This window comes from Sipha flava, unplaced genomic scaffold, assembly GCF_003268045.1.
Source record: "Sipha flava isolate LNK unplaced genomic scaffold, YSA_version1 256_pilon_pilon, whole genome shotgun sequence".
NCBI lineage: Eukaryota > Metazoa > Arthropoda > Insecta > Hemiptera > Aphididae > Sipha > Sipha flava.
In genome coordinates this window covers 9,272-32,793 of record NW_020272909.1, presented here as the reverse complement: position 1 = coordinate 32,793, position 23,522 = coordinate 9,272, and the positions used below count along the sequence as shown (strand labels likewise).

At 30.9% G+C, this 23,522-nt stretch overlaps 1 pseudogene; it reads left to right on the top strand.

Annotated features, from left to right (window-relative positions):
- Nucleotides 1–12,551: 12,551 nt before the first annotated feature.
- Nucleotides 12,552–13,218, top strand: LOC112684703 (annotated as a pseudogene).
- The last annotated feature ends 10,304 nt before the right edge of the window (nucleotides 13,219–23,522 follow it).

Genomic DNA, 23,522 nt, shown 5'->3' with positions numbered 1-23,522 from the left:
TTAATAAATATATACACCATGTATAAATCAAGAAACGTAATCTAAACCATTGTAAAACTTTACAACTAATTAAAGTATATAATCCATAAAAGTTATAATTTACAGTTCAAAGCTCCAGTTGTCTTGTGGACGATCTTGTTTGAGTTGTCAAGGTTGGGAAAATTTAAATAATTGGTAAAACTGAGTACCTTTTAATTTGGACAATTAAGTTTTAAATTTGATAGATAATATTTTTATATAAATTTTGATAGTGCGAATTTGAAAATCATTATAAAGTGTTTTCTGATGAACCATAAGGCGATTTTATTATTCTTAAAATTTTAGATTGAAATATTTGTATTTTGTAGATAAGTGTATTTGAAGTCACTCCCAATACGATGCATAAAATAAGAAAAGCCGTAGAAGCTGTTTATACAATAGTAATGAACATTTTTAACTAAACTTGGTATGTCAATTTAGATATAGGTGTAACATCTTAGGTCTTTGAGAGCTTTGTTATCGTGTGCTTGTTACGCGGAGAGTTTCAGGTGGGTTTTCGGTCGAGAATAACACCAAGGTGTTCGATTTTTGGAAACCAGTTAATTCTTTCCTCACCCATATAGAGAGGAGTAGGATTTGGAGAAATTTGTAGCGTAAATAGTGCTACAAAGCTCTATGATGAATGGAATCATTTATTCAACTAGGACATTTTTAAAATACTAAGTATGTGGTATTAAACAATTGATGTAATTTTGAATTTGAAAAATATCCACGAACGAAATAATTCCGATGCCCTGCATGCATTCAAGTGCGTTCTGATGAGGTATTTTTAAGAGTTCACGACATCTTGATTACAAGCATGAATGAATTATATACAAATACTAATAATAAACAATATTATGTATATGTAATAAAATTATAGATGTTCAGAGTGGTTACATTGGTGGATAGAACACTTTTCGGTTCATATCCAGTTCGTTTATGACGGTATTGTTTAAGGAAACAGGTCTCGCGGGATACGTATATATATATATATATATTTATACAGTGACTTGGTGACCCCCGGTTTTGGATCGGAAACATAAATCTCATGGCTATGGTTCTCTTGTCGTACGCATTATAAATACCATATATATAAATACGTATCATGGGAAGGACCTCTTCCCCGTTTCGCTTGTCACTCGTGGTGGCGTTTACGGAGATATGTGCACGCACCTGCTGGTGGTTGCTAGGTGCCCCTACGCAGTAGCACACGATGATTTAGCACGGAGGAACAACTGACGCACGGCGGTAGTGGCTAGAGTGAGCGCGTTGTCGACGTCTCTGCCAGAACGGTCGCGTAAGCACCGAGCCCTCCGGATTAAATATAATAAATTAAACGCTCACGTCGAGTAAATTTTCTCTGGAGATGCTGTCACAAAAGACCACCGACAAAACCGCCGCCTCAAATCCGGTTCCTGCAACGGATGTATAAGTACACCATTATAATAGTGTCTGCAATACCGCTGCCGATGCGAGTGTTTATATATTTATAGAACGCTTATACTTATATATTATAATATATAATTTAATAACATATTATTATTATTATGAAATATTTATAAAATGTGTGTTCGGTAAAATTACTATTACCCCGTTCCTCGTTAAATATCGTACGAGTATACGACTGGCTAATAAAGGAACAGTCGAATGTGATAATAGTAGCCGTGTTTGTTGTTTTATTGTTTTCGATTAAGACGCGTGCAAACTTCGACCAAGTACGACACTATAAAGTTAATTTAACTTGCATTTTTTGTCGCCAAAACGGCAGAAACTCTGCTCGAATTAGGTTTTATTTAAAAATCGTTTGTGGTGGCTTGGCACATTAGAAAAGTTTTTTGAAAAGTTTCTCTAAAAAATGACTATACAGTAAAAACTCTGTATATTTGTCGAGAAACCATATAATTTTCGTACATGTTTTTAAAATCGAATTATTTTTTTTAAATTACCATTTTGACTTTTGAAAAAAGTATAATAGAATGACAATACAAATTATATTACAATGAATTATTAGCTATTTCGGTATTCGTTACGAGCATTATATTTAATATGCAAAAACATTGAGTAGTACGATAAGTTTCAATCCTTTCACAGGATGTTGCTTCAAAATAATTATTTAAACGTTATAGTTACTAATATTTTTTTTTAAATTCACACACACACACACACATAAAGCTCAATGTGCTTGAAATTTCATGGAAGTTCGAAAATCTCGCCAAAGTCTAATTTTAGAAAGTGGCTCTCTCCTGGTTTCAAACCATTATAATATGCAATATTGTAATATTAAAAATTAAACGAGAGTTGCAGCGATCGAACTAATAACCTATTCAACAATAAAATCTATAATTTATTAGATATACGTGAATACGTAAATACTGATACGTATACTGGTATTTATTCCTAAGTAGCAGGTTTACGACAAATGTATAACCGTCATATATGTTTATGACAAATACGATTAATATAGGTCAGGGATAGGACCCCCAGTATGGTCATATATAGTTAACTAAAAAAAATAAAACTTTACATTTTACATACCTATGTGATTTGGATTTCTCAATGTTTTTCTCCAAAAATTTAGCGCGACGGCCTAACGCCACTCCCAAGCATGTATATGTGTATTTATTTAGATGCATGTGTACGGACGAATGAATATTAATATATGTGTACCGTATATTTATAATATGTACCCGTACAATGCACTCTCCGCAAGAGATGGATATCGCAAAACCAGCGGTGGAGTGTTATTGTCATAAATCTAAATCCCATTATAACACGTGCAGAACATTACGCACAATCTGGACTTATAAATCCCGCAAGTATATATATATATATATATATATATATATATATATGTATAATACACAAACAGTGGGTTGTCAGACAATCGGATTTTGCCGGCGGTGGGCAATATAGTATAGCTTCGTACGAAGACGGGGTGTGTGACGGTGGGGAGAGCGCTTAGAGCAAAATATAATATTTCAAAGGTCGAAAGGGTATTTAACTTTTGACGCGGCGAAACTGTCAATAAATTATTCATTAAGCTCACTACAAGCGTTATCCTGTACCCTAGTGCACTGTGGCGGTATATAAACGACATACATTCGGCCGATGTACGTTCACTTTCCTATGCGTGTCCTCTCGTTCAACCGATGCACAATATCACTATTGTAATTATTGTTATAACGTGAACGACTTTGTTACAATTATTGGCATTCTTGTTGTTATGTTTTCAGACGTGTAAAATATGTATTTGACATCAATGTCTCTTATTTATTGATTATTGGTTCACTGTGACAATGGATTTAAAAATCAATTAGAAATAAGGAGGAAAAATAAAGTGAGGTGAAGATGGACTGAGAGAAAGGGAAGCAGGAGACCAGTGTGACAAATACGTTTGCTCGTGCACCGTATTGAACTTGTTATAAAATATAGTTACCTAATTGGGGAATTCTACAGTATTTTTTACTGCCACCAATATGATGAAAAATTTTCAGTAAATTACGTGCGTATATTTCTTCTGTGTATACGTGTTGAACTCTCGCGGTACTCTTAATTTATCGACGGACGTCTGTGCATCATAATAAACCGTTTCTAGTGGAATAAAATAGTCCGTACATATATATATATATATAGGTAAACCTCAAAAAAAACAACAAAAATAATTTTTTAATTTTCTTAATTACTCTTTAATTCCATCCATGGAAAATATTATAAAATATTTAATTTTATTATGTCCTTGTTATCAATATACCTGTTGCTGGCTTCCAATGAAGACGATGTAAAAAAAAAATAAAAAAAATATTAATAACACAAATATCTGATAACAGTCAGCAAACAATCTACGGGTCAGTTTTCTAACAAATAACTAAGTCACCCGATGAAGATAAAAACCACAGGATTACTTTAACTTTAATGTGAAAACAAAATAAACTGAAACTGTTTCACCGAGCTTGTAAGTGCGAGCAGTCGTATCGTCGGATCGCATTAGAACATCAAGCGACCACCGGGTGCGTAGAATTATCATAATAATAACGGTTATTATTATTACGCGTTGTTCTACGCTCTCGCGAGTTTTACGTATGGAAATCCGACGGTTTTCGAAAATTCCATCCAAAATAATCAACATCCATAAATATTCCATGATCGGCCTTTTATTATCCCGCACTGCCAAAACAATGTTATACGCATGTACATGACGTGTATACATATAAATGCGTGCACACTGCACCACGCATTGTAACAACTGAGGCATTATTCGAAAACACAGAGCAACACACCCGTGTTTATTTTAATGAATCACTGTGCTGCAGTGGTGGTGGCGGCGATGTATATGCATATTATTATTAAGCGCCACAATAATACGTTGTATTTTGACAGCCGCGTTGACATTTATTTACGCTGCGCTACACCATCTTAGCGTCGTCGGTTGATAGTGAAAACTGCATTTATACTACGTTATCATTTCATTTACTATTGCTCGGTTTACGCGTTTAATCAAGAAACGACCTGCAGGTGTTGTTTGTATGTACACCACCACGGATTTCATATCGTACGTTTATAGAATGTATTTTGATTTTACGTTAACTTCCAACACTGTGCACGTACGATATTATTATTACGACCAACCAATCAAATATATCAGCCGTAAATAGTGCAATGTTCGTTTTGACGTAATGCTGTTACGCTATAACGAGTTTGGAAGCGAATCATTTTTATCGAGTATACTTTTTTACAATAACTTTGACAATTACATACGCTTACTATGTATTCATTAAATATTAAATATAATGAAAAAAAAAAAGGATTACAAGGGAAAAATACCAAAGCGGATTCGCCATTAAATTTATTTATTTATTTATTTATTTATTTTCAAATCATTCGCGGATCGCTGATTTTCGTATAATTCAATGATGCTCGCGTCGGAATATATTTGTAAGAATAAGTATCTATATTAAAATCAATTCCATTGACGTTAAAACGATAAAAATTATAAAATTATGATTTTTTTTTTCTCAAAGAAACTACATATTTCTATAATAACTTATTCGTGGAGGAGACCACGTTTAAATATTTGAATTATTATTCTTTGGTTCTCATTAAAAGGAAATCACATACTGAACAAAATTGTTCAGAACGACGAAGAGGCACACGAAGAGCTAAAACTTATATCGGCACCATTTGCAAGATATTAAAGAACATTTTTCAAAGTACAGTCGAGCCCTTTCATGAACGTTGACACCATCTTATGTTGTCATTGATTATTTTTTTTCGTTTTACGTCAAGTTCTCTTCGCCACATATAACACCTAATATTTCCAAACTGTCAAATTAAACGTCGGGATCGTTAATACGAGTGATATTGATGATGTACACGAACCCGCACACGGAAACAATGAATTATTATATGCGTAGAGCGCAATTGCCTTTTCTTCACCTCGGAAGAACGAGCCGAGAGTGAGAGAAAAAGAAAGAGAAAGAACATGTCGTATTTGGGGTTTCCTCAAATATATTTTTTTTATAGTACTGTGTATATCATGGGCATATTTATAAGAAAACTGAGTAGTTTCACCCCCACAACATTTTAATACAATTTAAAAAATATTTTCATGGTCTATAAAAATCGCATCAAAAGTTTTTAATTTAATTTTATTGATTTCAAATTCGTATTTTTATTTGACAACAAAATTTACCACGAGAGGTAATACTGGTAACCATAAATACTATTTATAAACCTATCGATAACAATCGCCGAGAAGTATAAAGCTGTAGTTCAATGCACAATACGGCACGGTTTATGGATTTCTAAATGAACCTTAGTAGTATCATTATCAAGTCCTTCTACTTCCATAGACGCAATAATTTCTCGTGATTGAACATTGTACCTTAAACTCTAGTAACTGCTGAAAATACTTACCATACTTCCTGTGTCAACTAACCTGTACTAACCTGCAAATGTTAAAAACAAATATGAGAAACTTAACTTCAGAGAATCGTCTCGTTGATTTAGCATTATTAAATATTCTTAGAAATATTTTTATAACGGATGATATGGTTTTAGACAATTTGCTAATAGTGGACGAGCCAAACGTTTATAACTTATTATTTAGTACTTAATAGCTAATGTATTGTATAAATTGTAATACATTTCAATAATTCAATTTTGTTTTTCTGTTTTACTATATGACTGATAAATTTTGATCAGCTCCTCCTGAAATAAAATTCTGGATACGCATCTCATATATATATATATATATATATATACATGTATATATGTGTGTGTGTTAAGGTGTATGATCGTAGTAGGCGAATATTGACAGTCACCGGTGTATATTCACATTTACCAAAAATCATGGTAAATGTTGACAAAATGGTCTTAACGTGTTTATACACCGGTGATTGTTGACATTTACAAACAGTGTTTGATAAATGTTGTCCACACTTGAAACACGATGTAATTAAAAGGTATTTTTGTATTATTTTGTAGGATCGATAACATTTTCAATTAGATTTGTCATTATCGTCCAGTCACAATATGCATTCAAGACGTTTGGACGTCAGTAATTTTATTGCATGAGAAAATTCGATAGTCAATCGTTTGCTAAATAATATAATATAAACCCTCTTCAGTATTGTCGCGTATTATAAACCAAACGTAATAGTTTATAATATTATATTCAAATTAAAATTAATAATGGATAAAAATATGAAAGATAATTTTCATGAACATTTTAATGCACTTTTATTAAAAAAAAAAAGGAAGATAATTGTTTTTATTTAAGCACTGAAACATATAATAAATATATAATTGAAGTTATAAATGCTAAACTAAAAAAAAAAAAAATAAACAACGAAGTGATTACAGGCGCTTTAATCGGTTTGACGTTGTGGGTATTATGAATAATCATAAACTAATCGTCCCGTTAAAAGTAGGTGAGAGTAAAATTATTTACTCTGAAAAGAACCAAGAACTACACGGCATTATGCACGAAGCTCATATAAAAACGGGTCCTGGAGAGTGAATATATCCTCCTAACTAATGGAGGGTATATATTGTCAGACATGTCAACATTCAATAAATAACTATTGCGCATGTCAACAAATATTGGTAAATATCCGTATTGTGAGATATTTGAAATAATTGATTACATTCACCAAAATGATCGGTAAATGTCAACGTACACCGATGACTGTCAAGATTCACTGATATGCGGTCATACACCTTAACAGAAATATATGTGTAATATTTATTATAACCTTAAATATAACTATATAACTTAGTTGTCATTTTGAATTGGATACACGATTCTCAGATTCCCTCGCACATTTATTAATATGTATTATTGTGTTATCGTTCTTCTATATCAAGCATATCAAACATTAAGTATTAAGTGAACCAAATATATCTAATAGTTTACTACGCAGACCTCACATATAAATTTAACGAAAAAAAAATGTTTTAAATTATTATAATATAATAATATAATTTTATTTGCCGTATATTATATGTATACATATAAAACCACCAATAGAACATATTCGATTACAGTTTATCAGAATATAAGACATAATACTGTATATCAAATATAACAATCTATAAGATTTTGATAGTTGTGATAAGACATTAATATTTTATAATTTTTTTACTATCCATTTTTTATTTTGTCAATTGATATTGATAGCCGTAGGCCACAAAAAAATTATCCGTGGGCCACATATGGCCCAAAGGCCACGTGTTTGACTTGCTTGCTCTACATAATAATATTAGATATTTTCTAATTACTAACAACTTATGTTAGGTAGTGTTATATTATTATTAAAAGTAGTTACTATTCAGAAACTATTCATACACGCAAGTGACTCTTAATTTTTAAATGTTACTATTATGTTTCTTCAGATTAAACAAGTACATACAAAGTCATAATTAAGATAAATTTGAATAACTGTTCGTTTGTATATGTTTAGTATCTATAGTTGAGTCTAATATCCGAAGAGAGCTATGAGAAATATTATAATACTTCAATTACATACTGATATATACTACAATTTTTATTTATTATTTTTATTAGAAAATGTTACAATCTGTACACTTTATACAATAAGTAAATTTTTTTGAACAATACGTTACAACGCATGAATACGATATTCGATGCAAGAAGAAGGAATCTATTGACACCATTTAAAAAAAAAAAATAAAAAAAAAATGTGTTCTAAAATGAGTTAAAGAAGGTCTCTAGCCCAGTTTCTTTTAAGTTGACGTAATGGGTTAATAGAGTTAGAGGGATAATGGAGATTAGATATTAGGGGGTTAGGATGGTTTTGTGTGTTACTGTAGAATTTTTTAAAATTGCAAGAAGCAAGTTCAGGATATGTTAGAATTTTTATATCTTTGTGGAGAGTCTGATTACTAATATACCATGGGGCTTATGTTATTATTTGTAGGTTAATTGATTATAGGATAGAAATATTTGATTTTTTCGCAAATCCTCAAAGTTGAATACCGGGAGACATGGCTGGGCGTATAATTTGTTTATATATCAGTAGTGTTATATTAAGTGGCATATTAGAACGAAGAAGATATCTCAGGGAATGAAGACGTAGGTTTAATGATTTTCGTTTGTTTTTTATGTGGTAGGCCTAGTTTAGTTTTTGTCTTGATGGATACCTAAATATTTAGTGTTATTATTTTGAGGAATTATGTTGTTATTTATCGATAAGGGAAGGCCGATTGTGGATGGGAGAGTAAATGATACATGGGTGGATTTTTCTTCGTTAATTTTTATTCTCCATAATTTGAATCAAATTTGGAGTTTGTTGAGATGATCTTGGAGTTATTTTGTTGAGGAATTAGAGTCAGGATTGGATGATAATATGGCAGTATCGTCTGAAAATGTAGCGAGATGTGCATTATTTGAGTGTGAAATGTCTGAAGTAAATATATTATAGAGGGTGGGGCTAGGATGCTTCCTTGAGGTATACCTGCATTAATAGGATGAATGTTGGATGTTTCGTCATCGAAGCGTGTGGCAAAGGTGCGTTGTGATAAGAAGGACATTAACGTGAGGAATAAGCGAAGTGGAAGAAAGCGAAGTTTATAAAGGATTCCCATAGTCCACACACGATCAAAAGCCTGTGTGACATCAATACACCTTCACTATGATTTTTAATTTCTAGGGATGAAGAGATAATATCTGTTAATTTATGAATTTGGTGCACTGTGGGATGTTTGTTTTTAAAACCAAATTGAGTGTTTGAAATTATTTTCTTTTCATCAACTATAGGATAGATTCTTTTTGTTATGATTTTTTCAAAAATTTTAGAAAGGGACGGGAGTAGACTAATTGGCCTGTACGAAGAAGGTAATTTTGTAGGTTTACCAGGTTTGTGGATAAGTATTATAATTGAGTGTTTCCATGTTTATGATATGTATGATAATCTTAGTATAGAGTTAAAAAATATAGGTGAGTTGTATAATAGCTTTTTTCGGTAGATGTTTGTTAATTTTATTAGTGATTAGGTCGTGACAGGGAGATTTGTTATTTTGTAATTTTTTTATTATAAAAAAATTTTGATGGGGAGGTGTGTTTGGTTGGAAAATCCATAGGGCAAGGAATATCTAGTGATTCGGTAATACGTTTTGTGTGATCTAAAATGCTTATCTCTGAATGGGGTCAGAAGTTGTAAGCAAGGTATTTTGCAAATAAATTTCTTTTTCGGAGTTAGATGGCTAAGGTGTTATTTAAATTACGTAAAGGGTGTGATACTTTTTTTTTCCTTAGAATGTTTTTAGTCGCTTTTCATAAAGACTTATTATTATTTGTGGGTGATTTTATATAGTGTTGATATGATTCAGTGTTATATTTATGTAGAAGATGTTTTAAGTTGCAGGAGAGACGGTTGTAAGTGGATTTATTTATTAAGATGTGTGCGTTGCCATCTAGCTCGAGCACAGCGCTTTTCTATTATTAATTGACATAAATGTTGAGGGAGATTACTTTGTTTAGTTTTGAGTGTATGAGTATTGGAGACTCTTGTTGCAAAATTTTTAATAATATCGGTTAGAGATTGTACTGCGTTATCAATATCAGAATGATTTTTAAGTGAGATGTTGAGAGAGATTTGGGATTCTACGGTCTCACTAAAGATCTTCCAGTTGATTTTTCCAGAGGTCAGGGTAGTATAAGTTGTTTTAAGTATGACGTGATCATTTAATGATAGTAATACTGGAGTGTGATCAGATGAGAGATCGCTAAGGTTGGAGATATTACGATTGATATGGTTTAGTAAGTTGATTATGAAGAAATCTAATATATCAGTTTGTCTATTTTGATGGGTTGGCCAATATTTAGGATTAGGAGGAGAGAGGAATTTTAGGTTTTCATTTTGTATGACATTATGCAGTATTCGACCTCTGGAATTGGTAATTCTGAAACCCCATGAAGTGTGTTTGCTTTTAAAATTACCGCCAATTAGATAAATATTCCTAGTGTAAAGAAGATAGTTCATAAGTTCGTTGGGGATTAATCAATATTTTAAAATCTTCCAGGAAAGAAGTTAATTTGAGTGATAATTGATCAGAGATATCAGCATTAGATGTGTGGGAAGATGTAGTTGGATCCTTGGTTGCTTGTGCATAAGATTTGGATTGAGAATTCGAATTTAAAGTGGTGTTTACATGAATGAGCTGTACATTACTTGAATTATTTTGATGAGAATGTGAAGTTGTTTGATATTTCTTGGGATTACGAGAGGATTGATTTTCCTTATTTTCGGGACATCCTCGATAGTTTGCAGGATGGATACTCTTGCAAAGCGCACACTTGGCGGGTTGGTCTGTGAGTTTTTGACAGGAATCTGATGAGTAATGTTCGCCACATCGTACGCATTTAGTTGTATGATTGCAGTAAACATTGGTGTGGTCGTATTCTTGGCATCGAAGGCATTGAACTATGTGGCGTTTGACTCGAGATTCTTCTATTTTAATTTTAGTGTAGCATAAGTATTTGATTTTAAAGATATCTTTGTTGTTTATGGCTGGTTCTAGATCTATGAAAAATAATGGAAGCGGCACCTTAGTGTTATATTGCAGAACGTTTGTTACGTTTCTAGCGATGTGACCGAGATCAAGTAACTTTTTTATTAAGTATCTTCAAGAGGGAATGTGTGATATAAATTTCTGATTACAATTCTATAGGCTCGATCTTAATTGATAAGTATAATAGTTCGCTTTGCTGGATTTTATGAATTTCATTACTCCTCTGTACGAGTTTGGTGTGGTAGTTAAAATTTTAACTCCATTAGTGGAGCTTTTATAAGTGAATGGTTCGCCTTTTGTTACTGTTTTAATTTGAGAGCAAAATGATTTAGTCATTTTTTTATTTATAGATCGGTGGAGGGGGCTTACTCTATGAATGGTTTATGGTGTCTCCATTTGGATCGTTATATTTGATTTTAGGAGCGTCATTGTTTTGATCATCGAGGTTTAGTGGACTGAACAGAGAAAAGCGATTTGGCGTTACGAATTGTTTAGTTACTTTCGGTGATTGATCAGGTGAGTATTGACGTTTTTGAATATTTTGTGTTATCCAATCGTCGTTGGAGTTGGCTTCTGATGAAAAAACTGATAATTCATTTGGCACACTCTGTATACGTGACTTTTGGATAATGAGTGTAGATACAGTTTAATTTTTATTACTAGGCATTTTGTTGGTAATAGCGCTGATTAGGACCGTAATTAGGTACGGTCGCGTGTTAGCGATAAAGTGTATAATGCGATAAAGCGTAGTTCCCGATCGCGGCGAGGCTTTTATTTAGATAAATTATACATTACCCGACGGTACACGTACCGCGACGAGCGCTGGAAACGATGATAATTCGGTACAATATACACGCTATCGAGAGCTGATAAAGCGGAGCGCGTGTCAATTAACGTGTGGACTGTATGACGTCTAAACACGAAGTGACTACAATTTTTATAACTATTGTATGTAATAAGCATAGGCGTGCGCATGGGGTGGCCGGGTAGGCCGCGACTCCCCCTTGTGGACTCTGGCTATTTCTTTAATAAATGTATATCTATACTATACTGCCGTCCTAAGGAAGAATGCCGTAAATAGAAAAAAAAAAAAAATGAGATTATTCTGTATTACGTTTAACATTACAATTTTACACGTTATTTTTAAGTAAAAATGGTTATTCATCGAGATATGTGTGCTTATAAGAAACAAATATTGCCGCAATTGTAATTAAATATAATCGATGCTTAGTAAAAACGCCGTAATCACAGTTTGCTAGGGAAGATTGCCGTATCTTTTTCTACAATACGGCGTTTTTACTTAGCACATCATTATAATCTATATTTACGGCATTGTTGTTTAGAAAACTGGTCGTCAATAAGCCGTATCTTATAATTTAATTTTAAATTACTGATAATGTTTGGAGTTTTGCTGTTGTACACCATACACATTCTATATTTCGTTCAGTTATCTATGATATATCGTCGTGAATTGACGAAGTTCAATTTTTATTTTTGCAATGAATACACAACATGAAGTTGTTTATGATCCAAACATAAATGTTATACCAGGTTCACCAGACTCAACAACTACAATTGCATCAGACTTATTAGATGGAATTGAAGAACTCATTCAAAGTAAAATAGTAAAATTATAACTTAAAATATTAGATGATTATTATTTCATTCGAAAAATAAAGAATTGGGTGTACCTATCTAATTTTCAGATGATAATGAATCCGTCGTAAATAATATATCAGAGTTACCTATTTATTTTGATGATGGTGTTGTGGTTAACGATGAAGTAGAGCTTTTCACGAAATCTGGGGAACTTAGGAAAAGAAAAAAATATTTAAAAAGTGTAGAAATGCGAAAAAAAATAAAATTAGACTTAAAAAAAGATCGACACGGGGTGTTACCAGGCTGCGATAAAGAAAATTGCCAAAAACAGTGCTATGGAAAAATTACCGAAGAAAGACGATTTGATGTGAACTTTCAATATTGGAATATGACCTGGAAGGAACGTAGAGTTTTCATATTGAGTACGTGTCAATGCGTGGATGTTAAAACACGTAAAAATACCGAATTGACTAACCGCAAAAATGCTTTAAAATTTTATATAACTGATGACCAAGGTATCAAAATACAAGTATGCAAACCCTTTTTTTTAACCACTTTAGGCTTTAAAAAAACAAATGATAGAGTTCTAGATATATTAAGACATTATCCCAATGGTCAAGTAGAAGCTCCTGATGATCTTCGTGGCAAGAAACCGACTAAAAATTATTTACATCAACATTTAATAGAAGACCATATCGAGTCATTTAACCCGACTGTATCACACTATCGGCGTGAGCATGCTCCAAATGTTCGGTATTTACCGAGTGATATCACAGTTACGCTAATGCATCAACTTTTTTTAGAAAAATATCCTGAACATCAATATTCGATTTCGTATGATTATTATAGAAATCAGGTTTCTAAAAAAAATATATCGTTTACTGTACTCGGTCATGAAGAGTGTGAGGTATGTGAAAGTTTAAAAATTCATGAACACGCAAAAGACAATTTAGTTGACGATTGTGAAATTTGCCAACCTTACTCTGTACATAAAAAAAAAGCCAATGTTGCAAGAGCTCTGTACCAAGAGCACGCGAAAAATGAATTCGATGCAAAATCTATTTATGTTACAGTAGATCTGCAAAAAGTTATTATGTTGCCACGTGTTGATACATTTAAAAAAGTTTTGTTTACTAAACGAATAGTTGCATACAATGAAAGCTTTGTACCTGTCGGAGGAAATAAACATATTTTTCCATTTGCATGCGTATAGCATGAAGGTATAAGTGGGCGTAAAAAGGAAGACTCGGTGAGTACATTTTATTCATTTTTCTTGCATTATCGCGATGCCCAGAAGTTGACAATTTGGCTGGATAACTGCAGCAGCCAAAATAAAAACTGGTGTTTATTATCATTTTTAGTATACATAGTCAACTCAGATGATATTTGTGCCCAAGAAATTGTTTTAAATTATTTTGAATCCGGGCACACATTTATGTCAACCGATAGTTTCCACCATCAAGTGGAACTTTCTTTAAAACGTCAGAAGAAAACCTACGATTTTGAAGATTTTGCTAAAGCAGTAGGAGCGGCCAATAAAGGAAATGTTAACATAAAAAAAATGAGTTTTTCTGATTTTTTTCAATGGAAAGATTATAAGGCACAACAGAAACTATTAAAGTCCACAAATAGAGTTTTGTTGAGAGACATTGTTTCAATAAAAGCTGAACGTGGAAAATACGTATTGTTTACTAAAAATCAGTTTAATGATGAACAATACACAACATTAGATTTCGTTAAAAAAAAGTATATGAACAAAAAAGGAATGACTCTACCATCTTCGCATACAGAAAACTGTGGAATACCAAAAGAAAAACGTGATGATATTCTTTCAAATTTGAGTCAAATTCTCCCAAAAAAATAGAAAACAATTTTGGGAAAATATAACGGTGCATAAACAATAATTCATCTAAATTATACAATATGTTAAACTGCTGCATGTATCTTTTTTAATAATTTATTTTGTGTATCTCATATTTGCATATATTTTAATTTTTATGTATATTAAAAATGTATAATGACTAGATGACTTTGATTTCAAGATAAAATTACGGCATTTTTGCCAAGTAACCTATTCTAAATAATTAAGTACGTACTTAGTATGAATATCAAAACAAGCATATCTTGGTGAATTAAAAATTTTAAATAAAATTGAATAGTTCCATTGCATTCATTCATTTCCGTAAGAAAATATGTATTTTACTTTGAAAAATATTATATTTATGAAAATAGAACTACCAAAAACTACTAAACATAAAAATTCATTTTTCTCGAAATGGCATAAAGGAAACTTACGGCATTCTTCCTTAGGACGGCAGTATACAAGATAGTGAAAATGTTTACATTTTACCTGAAGAAAGTAAAGCCAGGTTTAATCTTATAGTATAGAATTGATATCTGTGAATAAATGTAATGAAGTTATTAATTATTAATCAAACTAATCAGAACTTGCATATAATATAAAAATTGAAGATGTAATTGATACATTCAAAAACCTTACTCCCGTGGACAGAAGGATGGAGTTGTAAATAGTATAATAATATATAAAAAAGGATTTCTTAGATATAAATTGTCTAAGTTTAAATAGTATTTATTTTTATATTTGCTTATTGAATTAATAAATTATTTATAAAATTTAAAATATTTAATTATACTAGTAGTCTTTAGTACAAGAATCATTGGTTCACTTTTTTTAAGAGCCCCTCCTGCGGACAAAGTCTGTGCACAACTATGGTAATATGCGACCCATTATATCCCGAATGAAAGACGTTTAAGAAATTAGTAATTTACTAGAGTAGACACTATTTAATCAAATATGTATGTACATAAATCCTATTTTTAATAAATTACTTTTTACCAGTTGCAATTTGGTTATTTTGGCTTAGGCAAGGTTTATTTGTTGACTTTAATCTGTTGGGTATTCCTCGGGGAAACTTTGAATTGAGGTCTAGGATAAGTTGTGAGTTTATTTTACCTGTTATAGACCTCGCGAAGTGCAGGATGATTCTTTGTTTTAAAAATACAATTCACTATTAGATCATAAGCCAGGCAACGAGGTCGATTATAATTAAAATAATACTTAATTAAGGACATGTATTAGAAATTAACAATGTGCGCTATTCATTAAAAGATTTTTCTTTAAATAATTATCACGTTTTGCCTATAAATATTTAATCGATTTTCATTAAACTCGTCAATCATTCAAACGTACTCGATTAAAATTTATTTTAAACTGATTACAATAATAATAATTACAAACTTCGTTCTTCCATTAGTTGTAATTTATTTTATTTTCCGCATTTAACCGTACAATGTATACAGTGATAATAATAACAATAATAATAAATGTAAATGTAATTATTTACCTTACTGTTGACAGTTATATAAAATGAAAAAGGATTATACAATGATTAGAATAATTATACAATATTCTAAATAGTTATAAATAATTATTTTGTATATTTCTGATAAATAATTTTATAAATCTAAGAATGTTATGATATTAAATATTATAATATCGTAATTGTCAATATGCTTCAAATTATTAATGTTATTGATAAAATATTTTATTAAACAATTATGTTTAAATAAAAAAACGAAACAACCATTATTGTGGTTTCAAATTGTAACGAGGTATACCAAAAAGAAATTATCGGAACAATTATAAATATCCATAATGGTTTTGTTGAATCGTTTATAAAACTTATGAAATTGAGTTCAGGCCACGATTGTCTTTTCAACGGTTTGGTTAGCTAATGATAATGAGAAGTATTAAGATATTAACGGTGTGTAACAGATATTTCACGGAAGCTCGTGAAAATAACTGATTCTTTCATCATACAAGTGGATACAGATTTTTTTTCAAAATAAATAATTACCAATAATATTCAAAAGTTTACTCTTGTGGACGTATTAATAATATTATACCCGGATCTTGCATATAGCATACAAATGTGTATGAGCTTGTTGTCGATTTCAACATAGTACTATTTCTATATGCATGAAATATGACTCATAAGCTAGTACTGCCGCAGTACACCATAATAAATTATATATTTACCCTTTTGCGAGAGTGCCTTTTCACCAGCGATACGTACAATATATATATATATATATTACAATATATTATTATGATTCTCAAGATTCGTTCAAAAGCGCGTCCATATTTTATTTCCATTATCTTTGAAAAATCACAACGTTAACCTTAACGCGTTTCCATATACTATATATAAATATATACAGGTTAACGATGGAAAAATCCAATAGCATTCGTAATAATCCACATTCCAAGTCAATGAACGCATAATGGACATAAAAAGTAGTCTCGTATAACGCTGTAAGTACAAGAAAATTGAGTTTTTTTTTCGGCAGAAAAGACGAGAAAAGTTTTCAAAATATTACGAGGGGAGGGGGAAACATCGTACACTTGATTTTATTCCCAAGACATTTATATCACTACGCAGGTACTTTAGCTGTTCGCAATTATTCCACTCCTGCAAATTATTACCGTCGAACAATATTATTATATTTAACGACCACAATACCATCACTGCCGCCGTCATTCCATAACTATAGTATTATAATATTTTTCGATTTCTACAAATCTCTTCACTACGCCAGTTCAATTTTTTCTCAACAAACCACTTGCATGCTGGTATTCGATAATAATTATTTTCATAACTTGCGTTAACGTGCACGAGGTATTGAGTGGAAACCGTCCTTTCATTACCCAACCACTGTGGTAGGAAAGTTTTCGATTATTTTTTTTGAATCAACTGCAAAATTCCGTTCTGGGAACGATCATATCTGATGAAATACACACACACATGTATTGTACGTATTATAAATACGCGCAAACTGCTGCAATACTTAACACACGGTTTTTTCACGGATTTTGAAGAAGAATTTTATAGTAAAAATTTATGTAGTTATTCACAAGTACATAAGTTTTCTGTTATTAAGTTTTTGATTTGATTAATACATTTTGAAACGTAGAATACTGTTCATAACCAATTATTCTAAATATTTAATTAAGAGCGATCAAAGGAAAGCATAGTACAACCAAGATAGCGACGAATATAACGTTTTATTAATATAATGAATGCTTAGTAGACTTAGTGGACTCTACATTAATACACCTAGTAGGTGAATCTGCGAAGTAATATGTGGTAAATAAATCAATTATTTCAAAGTCGATACAATACAGTGTACTTCTTAAAGTTTAAGACTTAAACTACAAGCAAAAATGTATACTATGGTAATTTAATTTTTGTTTGCAAATAAAAATATATTGTTTATAATAGGTATATAAATATTTTAAAAATGATGTAGAAAATAGTCAAACTATATACTCTATTCGCATTTTGTAAAATAAATGCAATGAAAAACAACGAATTTTAAAACTTTTTTATGGGCATTTTCAGAAAAATAAAAATTGCGTAATATTAATAGTGTTGAATTAAATAGATTTTCATTAAATCACATTAACATAGTTACATAGTTTCAGTCATAAAGTGTTTGCGTGAATCAGAAATGCCCTTTCAGAATAACAAATATTCCGGACCGGGGGTTGTACCACATAAAATTATATATCCTGTATAACACGTATTAGTATAACAAATTGAATTTTACGTAAACAGAATTATTTAAAACCAAAACGAGGGATCTTATTAAATAATAAATATGCATGTTCGTATGCACTTGAATCGGAAATATAACGAGTATGTTGGATTTCTATAAGAATCCTAAAGGATTGATATTTTTTTCTCGAACAGCGTAGTTCATCGTCGGAATTCTCATATGTACATACATCGGTTTGAGTGAACGTGTATCTTACAAAAAACAGAATGTTCACGTTTAGTTTTCAAGAATACAATATGGAAAAAGTAGTCGGTCGACAAGTAACGCAAGACAAAACACACGCCAAACATTTTTTTTTTTTTTTACATAAGAAGGTCTATTAATAGACGTGAATATTTTCAAAGCAGTCTTCCACAGGTCATCGGTTTTTTGACGGTACTCCTGGGAACAAACCAACGTCCGACCACCAGAGCGAGTAAATCGCGTCCATGCATCGTGCATAGGATGACACGCAATAGTATAGTGGAAGGATATTTAAAACGACTATTCTGTCACGTGAAACGAACACGTGTTTTACCTACATCTCCGGCGTCTGAAGTGTCACAGGGGACCGTACGCGGTTTCGCCCTATGCGACATCACGTGTGGTAAAGCGGTTTCGAATAAGAGGGTATAGTACCATTAAACGTTAGAGAATTCTTATAGTTTTGTATATTTGAAAAGCATGAAAAAATATATGGTCAAATGCGTAATTGTATTATATATTATATTATTTAATTATAATCATATCGATTTTTGTCACTGAACACAGTGTTGTTTTAAGCTGGTTTTAAGTGAAACGTAAAAAACGAGAACATTCCCTTACTTCCGGTTCTATTTTTTCTCACCCATTTTTACCTGATGACGTTTAAATTGCAATCGAGAATCCATTATCGTTCACGGTTATATCGATTATGTTAACATTTATATACCACTGTAGTAGATCTAACTGTCATACTATTTTTGAGTTTATTTTACATTCGAAATAATTTATATACTTTTAAATATATATTTTAAATTATATATTGTCTCACATAATATACATAATATTTTAATCTTACTTATATCGCGTTGCAGAAATTTTTTCGAGCGGAATTGCACGTCCAGGATAGTAGATTTAGGATTTTTTTTTTTTTTGAACAATGCATATTTTCAAACTTTTTCAAAATATTTACTAAATATCAAGAGAAAATATTAAAACGTATTTATAATTCATTGGTTAAATAGTAAAAACAAGTACGTAAATTAAAATGTATGTTTTTTTAATTTAATTATTATTTTAAATAAAGCTCAATATTTTTATTGGTCAGTAATACGAGTAATACGAAGTATTTTGTATTCAATTAATAAATATATAATATAAATATTAAATATATTTATATTTAAATATTTTTTCAAATCAAAAAGATTTTACTGATATTTTCAAAAATTATACTAAAAAAAAAAAAATGTTTGAAAATTATTATTATTACAAAATTATTACAACAATATAATTCAGTGAAAATATCGAGTTTCTACAATGATTTTTTTTTTATGTGACGATAAAACAAAATTCGATTTTATTAGTTTTGTAACTCTTAATACATTTTTTACAATTATTATGAAAAAAATTGGTAAGCTAGTAAAATGACCTTTTTTTCAATTAGGCAACATTTTTTAACAGAAATCTATAATTTTATGATAATCCCTGGAGTAGTCATTCTGATCGATATTGTGTGAACGGACACAAAAAAAAAAAAAAATTAATAAATAAAAAAAATAGTAAGTATGTGACAATGTTATATGTGATTATTAGTGATATATGTTCGAATCTTGATTTAAGTTTTTGCAAATTTTTTCAGTCTTAGATTTTTCCGATTGTTCTAAAAACTGTTAAGAACTGCACAAAATGGCTCTCTCCCTCCCACAAAGGTACCAATTAGAACCCATTTTTTATATTTTACTTCTTATTTGGTGATAATCGAAGCATTCCTTCTGGTCAAAACCATGTACACAGGCATAAAAATGTAAAGCACACACACCGATACACATCATGGTAAAACTAATATTTTCTTAATTTCATTCAAGATTTTAAATAAACCTTCCATGTTTATAATAGAATTAACACATTTTTTTTCCCTTCGAAGTGTCGTATTTAGCACAGGTAAAATTATAATCTATAGTTGTTCAAAACACGCACGTATTTTTTTGTCTGAAAAGAAGTACGTTTGATAATAAGTTACATGTATAATGTATATGCATTGTATATGGAAAATATCACTCGATCGATAATGAATAAACTAAATTGACAACATTCGTATAAGCATATATTTTAAATATTCAAACTTTAATATATCGTGTTAAGAAGGAGTTTTGAGAGTAACATAAAGTGGACTTGACCCTTACAAGTTCCCAATGGTATTTTCATAGAGAGCAGACAATCATGAGTGGATAACGAAAGTAATGTGCTCATTTTTTTTCCTCGTCGATTGTCCTTTTCACGATTTTCCCTGATTTTTTTTTCTGTTTTACATACGCCATTAAAAATTATAATGAGTTAAACTTGTATTTTATTTTATGTACGATACTTAGTATATTTATTTGATCTTTAAAAATCTTAAACTACAAAATAAAATGAATACGTACAAAAAGAAAAATTTTAATGCAATATTGTTATTTCACATAGTTTGACGAAAACATGTTTAATGACATGTTTAACTTGCAATTGTGCGTAAAATTTCGTGTAGTACTGTTGAACTGTTGAAGTTCGATCGAAACATGGGAAACCATAAAATGAAGATCGGTCATAACTTTATGCATCCATGTAATAATAACATAAATACATTTAACCATTTTAAAGACTCTACGATTACACCACATCAGTGTTATTGTTATTGTTGAACCACGCAATATCATTTTCATTATAATGCGATATCGTCATTTCGATAATGTATGATTCATGTAATAACAGTATGAACGAGTGGTATTTAATGTATTATTAATGCACACGAATAATTTCAAGCCAGTGGATTGGTTAATGACGATCCAATGAAGGGGGGAGGCAGGAAGTCACGAAATATTTGAGTGATAATTTAATACAATCACCGTAAACTGTATCATCGCGAATTTTCGTCAGAGATTTTCCTCCAATAACTTTACACAGTTAACCGAAAGTCTTGTATTATAGTGACGAAAACAATATTTCCGGCAAGTCAAATATTTAAAAAAAATTAATTTGCGACCAGAAGGTGAATCGTGGTTTATCGTATCTGTTGTAAGGCAACCTATTACTATTATTTTAGAAAACAAATTGTCTGGTAGTAAACTAAATAATTCGAATATACACAGTAAGTGCACCAAAAGTTTCGCGTAACAAATTTTCAGGTACAGGAAATCGGACATGGTGTCGGTACGTTAGTGATGTGATTTATTTTCGATATTCTCAGTAATTTTCTTTAACAATATCATACCCAGAGTTAACACAGGAATTATTTGTTTTTAACACCGGTAAGATATTAAAAATTTTTAAAATGTTTATAAACCGAAATATGTTATGTTCATTGTAAAAAATTTAATGTACTCGGATTTACTCGTTTAAACAATCTAATTAAAATTATTTGGTCTTCATTTACGCATCTAAGCTATTAAAATAAAGTATACGTTTTTCTGATTGTCTGTAATATTACTCGACAGTCTTGGAAAATTTTAGAATTACGTTATTCGAATATAAACAATTTGTTTTTTTGTTAACAATTTCAGCATAATTGTTTGGACAAGTGATAATATGATATTCAATAATAATAATAAGAAGAAGAAGAATAATAATAATAAGAATAATAAATAGTTCTTGTAGTAAAAATCAATTTAAATGAAACGCTCACTATTAGAGTTACGCATGTATGAAGAATTGAAACGTTTTTAAACTGTACGATATAAAAACAGTTGGGTGCGATTAGACAAAACGATAAAACTGTTTGAGTTTTGAAATTCAAAAAAATTTCATGGAAAAATCGAATATTAAATAAATATAATAATAATAATTATTCTTGGTAGCAATATTGGTCACATAGGAATTGCAAGGGTTCGCAATTATTCACTACGTGAAACAAATTATGCTTCGCGATCTGCGTATTCAATACTGAGCGCACGACAATAATTCTAATATTACCACGAATGATTAGGTACGGGATCATGTGAATAATATTTAACTGCTGTATTGTATTTGATGAAATTTAAATTTTTTATTTATTTATACGACTAAATTATTTAATATTTAACAAATTCATAACAATAGACAGGTTTTAAATATATATTATAAAATAAATGAAATTCAGCTGCTGAATGTCCGTCAATTTCATAAATTTAAATAACATGGTAGAGTTTGTATGGTAATTTCATAATAAGTCGATACCAAAAGGGTTTAAACTGAAAAATTTGTTTGGATTTAATAATGAATATAAGTGTGAATCAATGTAATACGCACTGTTTTTGTTGTGAAAATACATACGGTTTTGCAAGTTTGAACCGCAAATATCGTCAAATCTACCTCCGGAGTTTCGGTTGTAACAAAACTTAAAGTCTGTAGAACTTTTTTTATTTTGCTAACTTTTTTAGTTACAGAATTATAACAATAAGAATAATAAATAACAATGAAGAATAATAACAATTAATGATAATAATAATAATAATAATAATAATAATACTAATCAATAATAACAATAATTATTATTGTCTCACAATTCGGTATACAATTGCTACATATAATACTCGTTGTCGAGTTTACACATTTTTACACGACATAGATTACTAAGTATTACTCACTATTAAACAGAGATATTAGTGTTCGTACTGGGCTCTCACATACTGTGGGCGGACACTGGTCGGCTGATGGCTCGTTACACTCGGACGGCGACGGCTCACACTCTCTTCAACGGTACGGAACACTATGTTATTGCTCACGGGGTAATGTGAGTACTTGGGGCAACTATGGATTAGGCAATACGTATGACACGATGATTACTTTGAATCAGTCGTGCCCATATGCATAATCGATAGCGTGTCCAGGTACAGGGGAATGTGTTGAACGCAGATTTCGTGACCATTATATGTGTGATATCTCCTTATGTCAACAATAGAAGTGTCTAATATCTGTATAGCAATCGGTGGTATATATGCGGGTTCCTAAATGGTCGGCTCATCGCGCGCTACCTGGTCTAATGAGTTTCGATGATAATATTTGATCAGCCGGTTTTGACGCCTTGAGGGCGATATTAG